General features: G+C 39.3%; 1 pseudogene; it reads right to left on the bottom strand.

Annotated features, from left to right (window-relative positions):
* The window catches only part of LOC113113255 (bifunctional heparan sulfate N-deacetylase/N-sulfotransferase 2-like), a 109485-nt pseudogene that overhangs the window by 3931 nt on the left and 87039 nt on the right, over positions 1-18515 (bottom strand).

Below are 18515 nucleotides of genomic sequence, written 5' to 3'. Positions count from 1 at the left end.
CACAACAAACCTGTGCAAACTGCATGTTGAGTCTCATCTGCTCTGCCAACACGCTGACATTGTGGAAAAGGTGCGGCTGCATGTGACTCCACATGTGTGGAAACCACCAGAACTCATGCCGGTGCTGCAACAGCATGTCGTCGCCTTCATCCTCCTCCTCTGTACCTGCAAAAACACATACACATACTGCTGAAGTTTAATAGTAAAACATCTGGGTCTAAAAGAGCATGAGAAAATATGTTTGTTTGAATTTTGTATCATCAAAGAATCCATCAAAGAACTTTTAACATATTAAAAAAGAAAGCAGTAGTTTTGATCAAATGAAGGCAGACTTAGTGAGCATGTCTCTTTAAAAAAATAAATAAAATAACATTTTGCATTGCAACTACTGTGGACATGCTAGAAAAAAATTACTTCATTCTGAATAAATATATTTTTTGTTCGTTAAACAAAATCAGATCTAAAAGTGAAAAAGTCAACGTTTCTTTAAAGACAAAAAGAAAATGGAAAAAAGTACCTGCATGGTAGAACTTCCCGGAGAAGCCAAGATTGAAGGTAAAGTTGGGAACTAGCATCCGCAGTTTATTCTGTGTGTCGAGCAAAGCCTTGAATTGATAGAAGAGTTATCACTTTAATAACACGCTATCAAAGTCCTGCCTAAAAATTGTGGAATAAGATTAACAATATGCCAAGAACAAAAACAACATTTGACTTTACTCTGAACTGTGCTTGAAGGCAAAAAAAAAAACAACAACAGTGGTGATAAACCTATCTCTCCAGTACCTTAGGCATTCACATTAATAAATGTATGTGTTAAAGTCACCAACAGATGGCAGTGTGGTGCCAATTCAGCCCTATGGAGAAAAGAAGAACTTTCAGGCCATCTACCAGATCGACAGACTGAGTGGGATGTGAAATATACATTTGCATTCAAATCTTCTCTACCCACGGGCAGGTCAGACGTGCCGAATGAAGCCACAGCCTTAACATCAATCTAAACTCATCCTTGTGAAATGAACAAATTTCATTAACTTAGCATCACTGCACACATTTAACTAATAACGGCGCTGTGAGGCTTGAAATACAAAATGATCCTGCCATCAAACCCTTCAAACCCTGAGAGTGATACGGGGGTATAAGCGAATTACAGCGCTGTTCCAGCACAAATCAGACGCGGGGAGAGATAGTGTCGCTTCCTGCGCAAATCTAACACAAAGCCAAGCCGATAGTTGCAACAGTATCACAAATCAAGCCGTGCTGCTGGGGAGAGAAGGCCGCTGCTTCACTATGAAGAGATGGCATCTTTCACTGGTTTAACAGCCGCCGGTGTCTCTGAGTACGAGTGCATCCAATATTTGTTCTGCCTTGTGTGTGTTTGCTCAGCATAATCCTGCCGTTTTTATGGAAATCTGTGAGCCATCTAAAGATTGGACAGTGATGTGTAGGGTGGACAGATCAAGTCAAGTCTGCTTTATCGTCAATTCTTCCACATGTACAGTACATACATACAGAGAATCGATTCAGTGTGAATCATCTTTTACAGGTTGATAGAAGAGTTAGTTAACAAAAAGATGCAACCCATTAGAAAAAAAAAAATGTGTTTTTTCCCTTTCACAATCAATCAACTTTGTTCAATGAATTATGACAGTAAGAGGAAAAAGAGAACAGAAGGGCCAGATGTCAGAACACAGCTTTTGTCATCACTGACCTTTGCGTTCACAACAGACTTGGCTCAGAACTGCAGCAACACTATAGTATAAAAACATGTTCATACCTGAATCCTGTTTTCTTCTTATAGCCCATCTGGTCATCTCTTAACTAGGGATGTACATTTTCTAAATCATCTAAAATAACAATCAATTAATCGTTAACCTTGATGCTGCAAAATGAGTCTATTGCAGTGGCGCAGTCACTGGTATGACAGGATGTGCAAATGCCACTCAAAACAACAAAAAACCATTATGGCATTTAAAATAAAATGATCTCAAACATAACACAGTCAGAGAAGTTGAACCGCTCGATTTTTGTTCAATCCAATTGGAATCCAGTCTAAATGATTGACTGTCCACACTATGTATCGCAAAAGTTCCAATCTGATTCTATGGAAATGCTGCTATGTTGTTATGCCAACGCTTCAAACAGCAAAAACAGTTTGCAATACAGATGTTGTCATGCTGTATTATATTTCATTTTATAAGGCAGTAGCAGAAACACAGGAAGCTGGGATGTGCGACTTTATTCCGTGCTGCTGTCTCCCACTGGTTTCAAAATTCAAAGAGGTGCTTATACTAGCTGTATGTTTTTCTTCTTGCACAAGCTGGTTTCTACAAAGATGTTCAGGATATTTTCTACAAAAACGCCTGACGTGTTTATGTTATACATGGCATGAGACCGTGAAAAAAAGCTACTCTAAATCCAATCTTACTGAAACGGAAAATCATTTCTTTTGACATGACATACAGTCAAGTATGCATGTGACAGTCAAGTGACCCTTACTCTGAATTCGTGCTCTGCATCTAACCCATCCAAAGTGCACACACAGCAGTGAACACACATAAACCTTGAACACACACCCGGAGCAGTGGGCAGCCATATATGCTGTGGGAGCAGTTGGGGGTTCGATGCCTTGCTCAAGGGTTACTTCAGTCGAGGTATTGAGGGTGAAGAGAGCGCTGTACAGTCACTCCCCCAACCTACAATTCCTGCTGGCCCGAGACTCGAACTCACAACCTTTGGATTGCAAGTCCAAATCTCTAACCATTAGGCCACGACTTTCCCACAGAATAGGATTTCAAAACAGATTAGCAAAATTCAGATTTAAGTAGTTCATTGCGGTTCATTCTATTTAAATATGATCGGATTATAATCAGTTTGCTAGAAAATCGATTTGGCCTGACATTCTGAATGAGGCTTGTGTACAGCTGAACTGTCAAGATCAAATTCACAACTTTGAAAATAAAGACAACATTCTCAAGCACATAATACAACTACATATTTATCTTATTAAATAGCAGCAATCAGGGTCTGAAGCAATTAAAAGTACATTTTTAAACAGGAACTACACTATTTTCAATGTACATTTATTTGTAAAGTAGAAACTTTTAAATTTACATTTTATGTTTAATTAAAAATTACTTTAATCATTTTTGTTATTTTAAAGCGGCACTCCATAATTCACTTCTTAAGTGTTTATTTGGGATGTTCAAAGTTTTTCATCTGCCGATACATATGTGGAATATTCCCCACATTAAGACACCAAAATGAAAAAGAGGACACAATCACGATATGTAATTTTTTCTTTTGCGCCATTTCAATGAAGACTGGCTCACCTTGTACATGATTCTGTCAGTAACCCAATGACCTGTGCTATTTGTAACAAGTATACAAGCTAAAAATGCTGAAATAATATAGTTGTCCCATACATACAGTACAATGTATGCACAATAACATATAGAGCAGGGAACGGTGTATACATATGGACATCATATATGCATGTGTAGTGAGTAGGTGGAAATAAATAAGCTTCAGATCTGAAAAAGCAAATGGAGTAAGAATAGATGTGATTAGTCCACCATTAGACACAGTTTGTCTGAGCTGTCTATGCTATGATGAGCTGCACCACTAGCTGAGGTGATTACAGCCCACTTGTTCAGCTTGAGGCCAGGTGGCATGGCATACATCACCATAAAATGCTAGCAAAAAACAACAACATAAACACAGCTCTGTGGGTGGATGATCTGTGTGGTACACACATATTCCTGCAAACCACTTATGCTATTTGTGGAAAAAAATATGGATGAACTAAAACTACTGTATGGATGAACTAAAACTGTAAATACAAGTTATGCTCTATCAACAGCATCTGTGACATGTTGTTGATTACCACCAAAAATAACTGACTCATCCCTCAGTCTGCAAAAACAAAATGTGTTGGGGCAAACATAATATTGGCTTCATAAAATTCCTATAAGGGCACAGATGCTATTGAGATAGCTTAACTTGTATACAGTGGTTTTCATACAGGTGGACACATTTTAAACCAATGTATAATACCACTTATTAAATATACATTTGCATTTTCTTAGTTCTGAAAATTGAAGTAAAGGCACCCACCGAGATATTAGTTCATACAAAAAAGGCAAGATGTACCAAAAAGATGAGATATTATTCAGTTAGATGATTCCCATCTGTGTTATATAACTTGACTTAAAAGTAAATTCAAGGAATAGTTGACCTAAAATGTAATTTCAATAAGAACTTTTAGACATTACATTTCATTCGTCATTCGAACATTCATTATATTGAACAAAGTGGCCATGCAATTGCTCCTCTTTTCAGATACACAAAGTCAGTCTTATGGGTTTGAAATGACATGAGGCAGAGTAATGAAACATAAATGACTGAATATGTATTCTTGTGTAAGCTATTCCTCTAATATAAGAGAAATATATTACAGTACATCTCTTCTGATGTCACACCATTCAATGTTCATTCACCATTTTAGCTAAGTAAATGTAAAATTGCCAATTGCTAACTTTGTCAAATATAATTAATGGAGGGTTAATTAACTGCTTGACTGATTCAATAAGCAGACAAACAAAGCAGATTTTTCTGCTAAAGAAACATCTTTATGTTGTCAATGCAAATGGGACATTAATTTCCCTATTATTTCTTATTAGAGCTGTTAATTTACTTTGGCTTCAAAGAGGACAACCTATGGGTGAAGTCTATATTTGAAAGTGTACATTACACATTTACGACTCCTGAAAGTGTAGAGACAAAGTGGAGCATTGCAGTTTTTCATATTGTAGGAGGCCAAAAGTTTCTACTCAATCTGATGATGAGCACTGGGAGGGATTCATGTCTCTTTAATCAGTCCCTTTGGCAACAATGCTAATAAATAGGAGGTTAATAGGCACATTGTCCAAAGAGAGCAATAATGCCTTGCTCTAACAAGCACATTATTTTGAGTACTAGCTGTTTAGCCTCGACTCTCCATGACACTGCAGTGTTCAAAGCATCATTTGTGTGCCATGTTATCTCAGCCAATACATTATGTTAAGAACATAAAATCACTGGCTGAGATGAAGAGTATGAGAGATCAATGTGAATGCTTACAGGTAAACAACACTGAGCAGCCTAAGAACTTTTAAAGATCACCCAAGATCACCCGAAAATAAAAATTCTGAAAATGAAAATCATTCACTCACCCTCACAGTGTTCTAAAATAGAGAAAAAAGTCATCAAGGTTTGGACGAAATGAGGGTGAGTAAATGAAGACAATATTAACTTTTGGATGAAATAGGTTAGAAATCACACTCACCTTTACATCTGTCACCTTCATACGTGTACCCTCCTTTCCCACAAATATATCATCCACGTCAACTAGCAGATGCCTCTCCAAGGACATGCAGAGTCTTTTCGATGTCAGATAGGATATGGCATCCACAAAAATCAACTTGTGCAGCCAAAACGATAGATTGTTACCAAACAGCACCCTTTGAATGCCGTCGTGAAGGCCAAGGTCCTGAATTACAGTGGCATGAAGGGTTCGTAGGGGCCCCAGATGGGCCAGTGCCTCTGAGGATTTTGTGACAGCAAGGAGCACGGGCTCGTAGGTGCTATGGTTAGACTGAAAGACTGTCCAGTCATTGCCAGGGAGCGGGCCCTGCTCCACCTCATTGGGTTTGGTGATGTACAGTAATGGGGCAGCAGGGTTGATGTGGTAGTCCTGTAAGCCCAGGTTAGAGTGCAGGAACAGCGGGAAGCCCTTCAGCTGGGCACTAAATAGCGAGTTCTCGTTGGCTTTGAAGAAGCCAATGATGCCTACACCAAATTCAGTACAATATTTATCCAGCAGGTCACGGTTCCAAGCATCCAAGTTTACATACTTCAGAATGTTCTCATAAATGACCAGGGCGTAGCGGCCGACGTCATGTTCCATCAGCGTAGGCATGTCCCCCTTGCTGGGTGCAATCTCAGTGTGGTAATGGAAGCGACTGGACTCAAGGATAGCCACAATCTCTTGTCCGAGCTGAGAGTAAATGCTTTCTATAAAGACCAGCACCACAGGCTCTGTTCGAGAGTTATCCACTGCTTTAACCATCCTCTGCTGGACTGTGAAGGTGGGCAGGAAAAGAGGAGCCCGTTGCCCTCCTGCTGCGGCTGCAACAACCCCACCACAGTCACTGAAAGGCATAGGGGGCGCCTCCTTTATTTTAGGGCTGTTGCTGACAAAGTAGGCCAGGAAAGCCATGGAGAGCAGGCAAAATACAATGAGCACCAGGATAAGGCGGTGGAGCTCGAGTTGCCTGACACCCCGCACTAACTTCCACAGCCCCATGGCCACAGCGCAAACACAGGACTGGGGAAGAGAGGGGGGCATAGGGGAGGCTGAGAGCCTGACTGTTGCAGAGTTTGCAGCAAAAGGAGGACAACTGTGAGGAAAAGAGAAGGTAAAAGGTAAAGGGTTGAGCAGCAGACACCAGCACAAGCTTTGGGTCAGGAGTAGCCATTTATGCTAAGTCACCATGGCCCCCATAGCCCATGACATGTCTCTTTGATTGCTGCTTCTAGCCCCGGTCCTCAAATGAGGTCAGTCAGTCAGTTCTTTCACCCCAACCACGTGTTCCAGGAGTACACTTGCTCTAGGCTGGCGACTTGGGTCTGGGATAAGAGGATTGGGTTTCTTGATCACTCTCAACACTCCTCCACCACTCGACAAAGGATCAGCTGTTTTTCTGCCGGCTTTTGCAAGCTTTCAAATAAGCACGTGCCTCTCAGTGCAAAGGGCTCTTTGGGATTTACTGGAGAGCTTCAAGGCCAGTGCTTCATTTGCCCCATTGGCCTCAGAAGTGGATGCTATGAGGGTGTTCACCACTGGGGCGGGATGGTGAACATTGGCCCCTGTAGAGGCCAAGCATGGACGGCACATTCACCATTGGGCAGGAAGAGTTTGAGCCTGAAAGAAAGAGAGAGGGAGAAATGCAATCAGTCCAAACATTATCAACTACCTTTAAATCAGGGGAAGGAAGCAGATCTGGCGATGTGGTCGTAGCCTAGACCAAATGTTGCTTCACTCTTCCAAGCAGCCATGTGATTTTGCTATTAGTGTGACTGCTGATGTGGATCACTACATTACCATGGAGTCTACTAAAATAAGCCTGGAGCTACAGGTTAGCATTACAGGTATGATAGAGAGATCACTGACCTTATAGATAGGTGACATAGGTAAAAAAATTAAAAGGGGAACTTTTGACTGTTTGGAATGCACTGTTTATAAACTTGAGAATATCTTAAAGGTCCTATGACATGAAAATTTAACTTTCTGAGGTTTTTTAACATTAATATGAGTTCCCCTAGTCTGTATATGTATATATGTATATGGTCCCCGAGTTTCTAGAAATTTTAATCGGTGTAAATCGATCTTTTGCTATCTTTCTCTGCCGTTGAGAAAATGGAAGCTCAACCGGGCGGAACTTGAATCTCCTCCTTGTGACGTTATAAGGAGAAATGTTACCTCCACTTTCTCTGCTTTGCCCGCCCAAATATTTACATATAATTCAGTCGCAATGTCAGCACAGGCGTTACAAACAGACTTTTATGAAATGGATTTGACAGCACCGGCACAAACAGTGAGTAACAGTGTTCATTAATGCCTGATCTGTGATCAGTGATTTCTGATGTGTAGCTTATTCAAGTTCAAGTTCACACAGACTTTCTTTCTAAATCGTTTAATACTGTTTATGCATCAGTGAATCAAGCCAGTGACTATACGATCAACTTCACGTTGTTTCTCTTAGTAGCATGAAACAAATCTGTTATGTAAATAGTGATTTAACTACAGAGAGCGATCAAAGAACGCTCCCTTAATTTTTTCTTAATTCAAATGATAATGAAATCAACATATTTTCTACTTGTTTTTAAAATTCCAAATAAGGAAAAATCAGTATGTAAATGTAAACATTTATTTGGCTAACTTAAATGCACAGCACCTCAAGTTAGTTTACAAAATAGCCAATTGCCACATTTTGCAACCTATATATATATATATATATATATATATATATATAAGCTGCAGCTACTATGAACCAACCAGCTCCTCCTAACACCTCTGGTCCAAGACAAGCCCATTATTAATTTTACATAAAAAATAAATAAATAAAGAAATGTTAATTCTGTTCTCAACTTGTTCTTAAAAACACACACACACACACACACACACACACACACACACACACAACACAAAGTACCGATAAGAATACCGTTAAGCAGTATCGGTAAGAGTAGTAATACCGTTAAAACCTTAACGATACCCATCCCTAGTTGCAATACTGACGAGATCACTGCATTTACACAATAAACAGACTCTGTCTACTCAATGCTCATCACTGCAGCCTTTCGTGTGATTGGAAAAGATCGAAAAGATAATTATATAATCAACACTTCAACGATTCGTTAATCTCGACAGCTGTAATAGTAAAAAAATACAAATAAAATTACAATTATATATATATATATATATATATATATATATATATATATATATATATATAGAGGGCTAATATCATACTTACAATATAAGTCACCAAAGGAAACATTAAAAAGCATTTAAAGGAAAGGAAATAATCCATGTCATGGTACCTTTAAGTAATGCCCATTGAAAAGAGCTAGTTATAGTTAGATCAAGTTTTTAAGATGCTGGAGGTGGAAATTATTGGATCGGAGGCAAATTTTCTCCTTCCTCTCCTCACCAAGAGAGGCTTTGCCATCTTACAGCCAGCTATCAGTCTCTGACATGATCAATGCCAGCCATGCTGTAACTATAAATCAGGCTAGCACTTAAAGGATCGTTTTTCCCACAGATGAACAAGCATAGTCTGTGCTTTGGTCAAAGGCACCTTGTCTAGGACAGATGATAAGCTAAGAAAGAGAAATAATGGAAATGAGAGAAAAAGCGTGAAGAATTAAAAGACACCACAAAAGAGAAACAGACCTCCACTTCCACCCTCCATAGCTAATAATAAATGCAGAGAATCTTAATGTGGTAAGTCACCTGTCTGAGAGAAGGCAAAGAATAATTATAAAGAGAAAAAGAGAATGGCGGTGAAGTGCTCGGCTGCATTAAATTTATCAACCTCAGAATGAACCCTAAAGAGGAACACATCCTGATAAGGAAACCTAGGTTATTATTAGCCTGGGAGCACTCTAACCTCACTGACCGGTTCTGCATCAGTTCAAAACAAACACAAAACAAGTACACACAAACAGGTTTCCATCACAACACGTTTCAATTCACGGGATCATAAAGATACATTCAGGTCAGTGTATCCAGTTCAACATTATTTTATCTGTATGGTAAAGCAACAGAATGAGAGAGAGGGAACAGTAGCCCTAAATCATTGAGCAGAATGGTTTTACATGGAATGTGCTGTTGAAGCCGAGACAAAATTACTACTGAGCATTTCTCATCTCAAGAGAACAGCTTTCACATTTGAGTCAGAGAATGCAAATCATGAACTATTCAGAGCTGAACTCGACCAGGAAATGATCAGGATGGCCGTGCATATCTTGTGTTTATTACACTGCTCTAGTCCGTAAACAAACAAGCTTGCAAAGCAATGGCACACTTTTAAGCACAAGAGGAAATGAGATGGGGGAGTGTGACTAAGGGAGGAAATAAGATGCAAAGAGAATAAAAGAACAAGGAATAAAAGCAGTCAAGAAAGTAGATGAGCAAAAAGCAAGAGAGGCACAAACATGTCCCTGCTAACTAATAAAGCTCCACTGACCTCCTAAAGTGGTGTATGAGAGAATTAAATTTTCCCTTTTAATGACAATGTTTTTAAGGACAATTTAAATAATTCTAATTAGCTTATTTGCCGGTCAGTTATCATCAAATATTATTATTGCTCAATTATTAATAAGGGTTTTTATTATCAATGTTGAAAGTTTTTTTTCTGAACCAGAGTAATGACGGCTGAAAATTCAGCTTTGCCATCACAGAAAAAAAAGCAGACACTTTTTTGCCTCATCCATTTTTCCATCCATTTAAGTGCTCCAGTTCCATAACAGGATATCACCACCACCAGGTTTTACTGGAAGAATGCTGTTATTTAGATGGTGAGCTGTATTGAACTTCCACCAGATATATCGCTTGGTGTTGAGGTCAAATCATTCAATTTTAGTCTCATCTGCCTCATCTGTCCCCCCCCATACAAGCTACACATTTGTGGAGAATTTGTGATACTGTTGTCACGTGCACACAATATCATACACTCCTGCAACTGCTTCAGTGTTGCTGTATGCCTCTTGGTCACCTCTCTGACCAATTCGTCCTGGCTCTTTCATCCAGATTGGAGTGACGTCCTGATCCAGGGAGGGTCTGTGTTCTACCAAAAATACCTCCTACTTCACTGTGTTTCTAGGCATTCATTCAGCCTTTGGAATTTTCCCGGAGATTTTTTGACAGCGCCTTGCCTACCATAGTTGGTTGTTTGCTTCAGTTGCACTACCAAGGACAGGAATGCTTCAGGACAGCTATTTTCATGCTGAGCTAATTAAAATGACCGCAGCTCATTAAAGTTGAAAGTCATATGGGTATGTGTGCCATTGAGAAAGTGATCATCTACACCTGACTGAGTTTACAAGTCATTTTTAGGAGGGGGGGTGATTTTTTTTTTTTCCTGACATGTTGGTTTTATATCTTTTACTTGGATGTTATAAGTTGCACTGAGTAAATACAGCTGGATAAAACAAAAACCTTGTCCGTCTTAATTTCTGGCAACAACAACAAAAAAGCACTTGGTTAACACATTGTGTTAAACGTACATCACAAAATTACCAACCAGCTAGTTCCTCTGGTTCTGCATAAATTACCCTGCAAGACTGCCATGCCTCACTGACCCATGAGCAATATGACCTCTGACCCCTAATCCATACAAGCTGAGCTTTTTTGTGGGCGAGGTGGGCTCTCAGATTTCCATCACTTCAGTTTTTTTCTGCTCTTACCTAATTATGGCAGAACAACTCAATCTGCCTTTGTCTTGTATCTTGACCACTAACAGAAATCAGATCCAAACCTGATCAAAACAGCTGCTGGAAAGTAAATGCATCCACACCACTTTATACCACATTTTCATAAAATAAAAGCAATTAAGCTAAGGTTGTGTGTCAGGTTGCCAAGCTAGTTCTACACAACTGGTAAGTTGCTTTTTTATTAATTTTTTTTGTGGTTGAAAGGTGTTATGGTGGTTGTTTAAGGACACATGATTTTGGTGATTTCTGTAGCACAAATGGTGCGGGACATGTTACACACCCAATTTTTAATACTTGTGGTTAAAGGCCTTTTTTAACCTCTAACCCCAACTATAAATAGTGATGGTTGCCTTGGCAAATGGCCGTAATTAGCCTGTAGGACTGATGGTGTAGTGTAAAAAAAAGAAAAACCCGCAGGGGGCTTCCAGACACAATGGGCAGAGAGAATTAAGGTCTCTGGGTAAATTGGACGAGGGGGCTAACATTAGGGCCCAAGGTCACACTGAATTTGAGCCACAGGTGTACAGGCCTCTGGGCATCATGGGCATCTTGCCTGTACACACACACACACACACACACACACACACACACGAGAGAAAGAAAATTAGACTGCTTCAATCAATAGTAAGTAAAAAAAAAATAGCACTTTAAACGTGTGGAGAAATTTAATGAGCCTGCAGCTTACCTGCTACATCCAATTTTCAAGCAAAAAAATACAGACTGCTTCTACAATAACAAAACGCTTCAATAGCAGAACAAAAACTTTAGATGGATTCAGTCCTGTGGGGCAATTAACATGCAAATTATTTATTGAAATTACAAGCTGTGGGGGACAAAAATAATAATAAAAAAACTCAGCTTATTTTTAATCAAAGGAAATGTTTTACAAACACCTGGAGATTGTGGCTTTATCAGAGCTATAATTTCAAACCCCTGAATTTGAGACAGCCGCAGGGTGACGACAGCAATGCTTGTTCTCTGAACCACAATCGTATGGGACAAAGAGATGAAGGGCGACCATGTGAGGACCCTCTCCTCGGCCTCTCTGCCCCAGCAACCCCAGGGTCAAGCCCTCACTACCCAAACACTAGAATGCTGACCGTCAGATTCCACAGGTCGTGGCCCACTTCTGATTATTCACCAGAAATAACACCAAATAGACTCCAGTGCACGAAACACAGGCCGAAACAAAACCAAAGAAGAATGGATAAAACTCCCCAACCCCCCATTTATCTTCTTCGTAGCATTTCTAATCTCAGCTGAGAGGGAACAACTGAAACAATAAAAAAATCTGACCTCTATCAAATCTATGCATTTCTTTTGGTGTGGACAGATAAAAGTGCTTTGCTGCTTCTCATCCAACTCAGACTTCAACTAGGAATGTGAAGTGTGGCTAAACTACATCTTTAAAGCGTTTATTTTACCCGTCATTTTCCACGTGGGAATGAGGGCGGCACTGCTGATAAAGCGCTGCTTTCTATTTGGCTTTTGAGAACGCCAGCTTCTCTCTCTCTGAAAATAGTGCAAAAACAGAATGTATTATGATTGACTGTAAAGGAATTACCCAAAGTAAGCTGATTTACTGATGTGAGCTACATGCTGGCCGCTGATCTCTTGATAATACTTGCAGCACAGTCTCTGTTAATTGTGGGATTATAGGACAGAAATTAGTGAGCCAGACTTAACTGGAGAGGTCAAAGAGACTAAAAAACTAACACAACTGGGACAAGCTTAAATGGAAAGTCTCCAAATCGGGACAGTAGTTTTTATGAAAGCTGCCATCTTAAGAAAAGGATGGGATGTACAGTATTATGGTGACAGCCAGTGATGTGAATAAAATCAGCATTGACCTTATAAAAGCGATTACTTAACCATGCTCATCTCTTTTCAAGGGTGGGCACTCTGCATATTCATCAAAAAAGAAAGCTTATGTACCTGAGGATTTTGGAATAAATTACTTTAGATGCAGTTTGTCACTGGGCTAAGAAAACAGAAAGCACAAGCTTTTGTAACAGACTGTTATGCTGCAACACTGAATATAAAAGTAGATAATGAAAAATTTGTGAAATTAAAAAAGGGAAATCTGCCCAAGTCGTCAAACAGTCATAAATATGAACATTTACACAAAGGAAAAATGTGTAATAGATGCTTTCTGCAGATGCAAATGGGTAAATAATTCGATTTTTTCTTTATCATTTTTCCTAAAGGACTATACAGTACACATGCAAGTAGTGTATTTGTATTAAATGGACAAAAAGAAATCCGGAAAGACAATGTCAATTTAATCTATTATTCCTCTTTCTACAAACATCCATCAGACTGTTTTCTATCATTCCTTTTACCAGAAATGTTTTGCTTTTTGCATTTTTAGTTGTCCATGATTACTGTCTAGGAACTGAACGAATGGAACTCCATTCACAAGCCTCTCTAGATACCTAGTATCCAAATGACATGTACCACAACAAGATCTTTTTTACCATAATGTTGGGAATTTTCATAAAAGGAGGACATTTATTTGTCATTTATCTGTTGTAAATGTCAGCTGAAAAATTGGCTTTCTTTTAATACAGAAGTTCTAATTTGTATTCATCCATCTGTGTTTACAGCCTTTTAAAGTGTTTAAAACCTTGCTTTTCTAGTTAAAAATACATATTTTAAGAATTTTAACTGATGTTAATTTTACCTACTCACATTTAAAAATCAAATCAATTCAAAATCAAGAACTGAACTGGAATTTGAAAGGCATTCTTTATTAAATTCTAAATGTCGCCTAAGCCTTGCGACAGCTGAGAAAACGACTTCCTACGAGCGGCCACACACGTTACATTCAGGAATCAAAGTATGCCCAGAACAATTCTACTCATCAACACTTACTGACACTCTGTTAAATTAACTTCAAACGACTTTGAGAGACCAGATCTTGTTAGAAATGACAAGCATTGCAACAGTGAAATGGCTAGAGGGAAAAAAAAAAAGCTTGGGGTAAAAACAACAAAAAAGATTCTCACACTGAAAAATATTGAGGGCCAATCTCTTTCAATAATGCAGAATAAATATTTAACGATTAAAAATGACACCTCATTAGAAGCTCTATTCATCATGAGAGTGTTGCAGTAGGCAGACATGTCTCTCCCTCATCCTCTCGCAGGTGGATGCCACCATGAGCCCACTGGCATCGGGAAGGCTGTGTCAAAATATTTACATTGTCTGTGAGAATGTCATGTCTATCATCCCTGCTAATCCAAGAGCTGGAGTGTCGCCACGATGCAGAAGTGCGTTTGATCGGTGTCAGAGTATGTGTGTGAGTGAAAGAGAATGAGCAGGCTTAGTTGCCACATGCTAACTGCACTGTGACTAGGCTGGCAACTGTGAGTATATTTCAGTTGCCCAAGATTTTATTTTGGAGATATTCAGAGGCGTGGGGCCTGATCCAGCTGAGAAAGCAGGAGAGCTGCAGTGACAAGGATCAAGCTCATGAGAGGTTGTGGGGATGTCTGAGCTCATTTTATCTCAAGATCATGTTGTTTCCATCCCGCAACACCACACATGGCTGGGGAAAAAAAAACTTCCAGCTCCTGCATGGTGCGTAGGCGAGCAAAGCTGGCCACCCACTGTGTGTGCGTGTGTGGGATGGGGGACACGTGCCTGCTCTGAAGGCAGAATGGAGGAATCTGAACACCTGTCTGGCTTACATAGTCCGCTGGATGACCACCAGACCTTCCTGATCTCAAAAGACCCAAGAGAAGTTCCTGTATGGTATCAAAAGCATGATTGCCATTTACTGTCTGGAGGCAGATGGGTAGGGTATAGTAGGCATTCCTAAATGAATGCTATATTCAATTGGTATCAAAATGGCAAAAACAAAAATTCCCATGTAAAACAAATGACTCCCAGTCTCTTTGTCACTGAAACATGCTGTTAGTGTGAACACACTTGAAAGGCAAAATACCTGTTCAAAAACCAGCGACGATAACTATAATGACAAAGATATAGTTGTAAAGTTAAATAAATAGCACAGCTATAATTATAATGCTGGAATCACTTTCCTAATGTTTTTTTTTTTTTGTCCAGGTGATGAACTATAAAAACATTGACAGCCAATCAGAATCCGACCTGCTTCAAACAGCTTGAGCATTTAAAGCGACAGATGGCATAACGGCAGCACGTGTTTATAAAAAACAGAACATAATCATTGGCGTTGTATGCTAAAATAATTATTGTTATAGCTCTTTATAGCTATCATTCTTAGTGTGAACGAGATTTAACTAAGAAAATATGATGGAGACTGGAAGAGAGTGACAGGTTGAGCTGTGCATCATCATTAGGAAGTCAAGAATGAATGTAGGAGGATAGAGAAAGAGTTGTCTTTGTTGCCTCTCATATGGGAACACAGAGTTCTGAGTGAGTTGACCAAAAACTAGCTCTTAAATCAAACCAGAAGAGTGACAAGGTCAAGGTTGAAGATGTTACAGGGATGACTGAATGATCTACATCTGCCAGACCAACAGCTACAGAACCTTCTCAATATAGCTCAATACATTTACAATACAAGGTTGCAGCTTAATAGTGTGTAAATTATTAATAGCATTATTAAGGCACTTCTAACTGAATAGAATTATTTACATAACCATTTGAGTGAAAAATACGATCGAACATTTTTTTTTTTTTACATTAAAATTATAATTTAAAATGTTTGGATACAGTGGCATATGATTTCGCAATTTTCAAAAGAGCTTTATCAATTTTTAATCAAATTTTTTACACTTTATCAATGTCACAAATTGGTAAAATATGCAACGTCATAAATGATCTGGTTTTCTTTCTTTCAAAGTCATAAAACATATTACTTTGATCAGATAATCACTAATGATCAGACTTTTTTTTTTCAGCTTTACTTAAATCCCATATTTTCAATGTGAACTCAAACTCCATCAATGTACTTGTAAACTGGGTAATTAGTACACATACTATGAGAAAACCTACTAAACAAACATAATAAAAGAGTAAGGGTGTATGGTATTTTTGGCATGCATGCTTTACAAATATTTAGACAGCACTGGTTTTGGAGTACAGTGTTTCCACTTGCTAAACATGAATGAGAGGAAACCTGCCCTTAGTTTTGACCTGTGAGCACATGCCCCGTGGCAGATCTAGGACAGAGAGATTGCAGATGTAGACTGTGACCCCACCTGTCCTTAGACAGAACCTATATACTTCTCCTCTCCGATCAACTACTCCTGACCAATTAGGGGTCAACATGTTACACAGAAACACTTTTACTACAGGGGTTCAAAATCCCATTTCCAGGTTGCCATACTGTGTAGACAGCCTCCAGTACCAAGTAAAGCAGAGCAGTTTTTTTATATGCGTGTTATATACTTCTTATACAGTGGGTACATAAAGTATTCAGACCCCCTTAAATTTTTCACTCTTTGTTATATTGCAGCCATTTGCTAAAATCATTTTTTTTCTTCATTAATGTACACACAGCACCCCATAATGACAGAAAAACACAGAATTGTTGACATTTTTTGCAGATTTATTAAAAAAGAAAAACTTAAATATCACATGGCCCTAGGTTACAGACCCTTTGCTCAGTATTTAGTAGAAGCACACTTTTGATCTAATGCAGCCATGAGTCTTTTTTGGGGAAAGATGCAACAAGATTTGGGGATCCTCTGCCATTCCTCCTTGCAGATCCTCTCCAGTTCTGTCAGGTTGGATGGTATACGTTGGTGGACAGCCATTTTCAGGTCTCTCCAGAGATGCTCAATTGGGTTTAAGTCAGGGCTCTGGGTGGGCTATTCAAGAACAGTCACGGAGCTGTTGTGAAGTTCGTTATTTTAGCTGTGTGCATAGGGTCATTGTTTTGTTGGAAGGTGAACCTTCGGCCCAGTCTGAGGTCCTGAGCACTTTGGAGAAGGTTTTAGTCCAGAATATCCCTGTACTTGGCCGCATTCATCTTACCCTCGATTGCAACCAGTCGTCCTGTCCCTGCAGCTGAAAAACATCCGCACAGTATGATGCTGCCACCACCATGCTTCACTGTTGGGACTGTATTGGTCAGGTGATGAGCAGGGCCTGGTTTTCTTCACACATACCACTTAGAATCAAGTCCAATCAGTATAATCAAACACAGCTGGACTCAAATGAAGGTGTAGAACCATCTCAAGATGATCAGAAGAAATGGACAGCACCGGAGTTAAATATACGAACGTCACAGCAAAGGGTCTGAATACTTAGGACCATGTGATATTTCAGTTTTTCCTTTTTAATAAATCTGCAGAAATGTCAACAATTCTGTGTTTTTCTGTCATTATGGGGTGCTGTGTGTACATTGAGGGAAAAAAATGAACTTAAATGATTTTATCAAATGGCTGCAATATAACAGAGTGAAGAATTTAAGGGGGTCTGAATACTTTCCGTACCCACTGTATATTGGGGTACAGAGAACCTGCCATACATTTCTTCAATAATCTGAATGCTCTGTTCATCAGACAGTTTAGCCTCATTAACATTCTAATAAGAGTAACTTGTAATGCAACAGCACTACACTGTATTGTTTCAAAGTAGATTTTGATGAAACAAAGTGTAACGAGTTGAGCAGCAAGAAAATTTGCCACAATCTATTTCACAAACTAGCTAATGCACATCACCTTGTAGCTCAAAGAAATGCGTCCTGGCAGCAACATAATTGCTGTTGTTGGCATGTACCATTAACTCTCAGATTGTTCTTTAACTTAATGTCTGGTCTGTTATGCAAAGAAAACTTGTTTACTTTCCATTTCCAAAGTGTACTTCGTCACTTGCCTAAAATAAAAGCGAGAAGCCTGTTGTTGTCTTTTCCTGAAACACTTCTGTATAGTGTGAAGTGAAACCATGGCTCTCTTCCCACTTCCAGGCAGAAACTTCTAGAACTTCTTGAATAACCTTCAAATGTGAGGGAAGTGGCTTTTAACCGAGCACATCTCTGAGTAGCAGACCAGTCGTTTTTTAAAAGCCCTAAGAGTGGGATGCTATTTCCTTCTATCTTTATGCTTTCTGATGTCTGGCGGTGTGCAGAAGAGGCAGCAGGGGGTGGAGGGCTGATGGCACTATGTCCCTTAGCAATGACCGTCCTCCTGGAGCGGGAGCAGGCAGGGTCACTCAGGAGTTCACAGGAAACTCTGATCAAAGCTCTGCTGAAGGCAGCACACTAACCTGCAATGGTCATGGTGGCACTCAGCTGAAATCAGGCAGGAGGTCTTAGTGGTGGCTGACATATAATTGTATATGTGTAACAACATATCATGCATCCCTTAAATATCTCATCCTGCTCATGGCATGAGGTGGATTTTTATTTATTACAATATAAAGTGCACAAACATGTCAAAAAGGGGCCTAATTTTTAATTATGTGATTGGTTAAAGCTAGTTTTCCCAGTACCTTGAGGTTCACCATTTTTCTCAAAATTCAGAAATTTCGCAGCAACAGCACTT

The sequence above is a fragment of the Carassius auratus genome, chromosome 13, assembly GCF_003368295.1.
Source record: "Carassius auratus strain Wakin chromosome 13, ASM336829v1, whole genome shotgun sequence".
NCBI lineage: Eukaryota > Metazoa > Chordata > Actinopteri > Cypriniformes > Cyprinidae > Carassius > Carassius auratus.
This window is presented reverse-complemented; position numbering and strand designations above follow the sequence as displayed.